Genomic DNA, 1,151 nt, shown 5'->3' with positions numbered 1-1,151 from the left:
ATAATAATAATAATAATAATAATAATAATAATATTTAAAATGTAATTAACCAGAAATGTTCATTAAATCAAAGAAAGGCTAGATTTGACATTAAAGCAACCACAAAGCATTAAAATAAATACAGAGGTTAAGAATATACAGTTCATATGTTATAGGAGTTCATATGGATTGAAAACAAGCCCCCACCTTTAACGACTGCACCTTCCGAAAAAGTCACGTCTGGGCTCATTTTTCTATTTCAAATAATCAACACTGTGGTGTTAATTTTTAAGTAACATGAGCCAAGAGGCAGCAGCATGCACCCATTGGTAACACAAAAGCTAGTCTAACACTGGCTTGCTGGCAAGTTTATAAACCTGGTGTTAAACTGAGAGAAGGCACAAAAACAGTTTGAATAAAAGAAAACATTTACTCACCAAATCAGTGTATCACGTAACAAATGACAGCAATGCCAATAATGATCTCTTGAGCTGAAGCTTCTCCAGGTTTGCTCAACATATTCCAGAAGAAAATGTGGGCACCATGAACATGCCGACTGAGAGAGGAGGAAAGCAGTGAAATGGCATTTTCAAACCATATTGTTTTGTCCTTCCACACTGAGAAGCAAAATTTCCAGCTGAGTAACTTTGGACTGAGTACGTTTTTCTTTACCTAGTTTATTTATTTGAATTAATAACCTTATTTGTTTGTAACCAGGTTAAACTATAAGTTATTAAAATGTGTTGAAATATTAAAAATGTTGAAATCCATGTTAATATGTAAAATAATGATGAAGTACTTAGAAAATGTTGTAGAATTCCTTTTAAAAGGACTACAATGTGTTTAATATGTTTAGAAGACCATTCTCACAATATGTGGTTTATTTGTGCAAGTATCTGGTTTATTCTTGTGATTCCACCATGCCACCACCTGGGATTCAGGGGGTTACAAAGATGGACTCCACCATGTTTCAACACTCTTTAACATTTTATCACGGTTGCTTGTTCGTTACACTTACGGCTTCAGCTTTCCAGCTGTCAGCCGTGAGTGGCACACACCACCAACAACAATGCCTTTCAGCACCCAGTCCCCTCTTATAAGCAATGGAGGCACCGGGGAGCTGATGCATCCCAGGTGTCTCAGCTGATTACCTGCAGGAACACAGAAAGTAA

Source organism: Pundamilia nyererei, unplaced genomic scaffold, assembly GCF_000239375.1.
Source record: "Pundamilia nyererei isolate P.nyererei 1_Seehausen unplaced genomic scaffold, PunNye1.0 scaffold00285, whole genome shotgun sequence".
NCBI lineage: Eukaryota > Metazoa > Chordata > Actinopteri > Cichliformes > Cichlidae > Pundamilia > Pundamilia nyererei.
The sequence above is the reverse complement of the archived record's forward strand: the minus strand, read 5'-3'. Positions refer to the sequence as shown.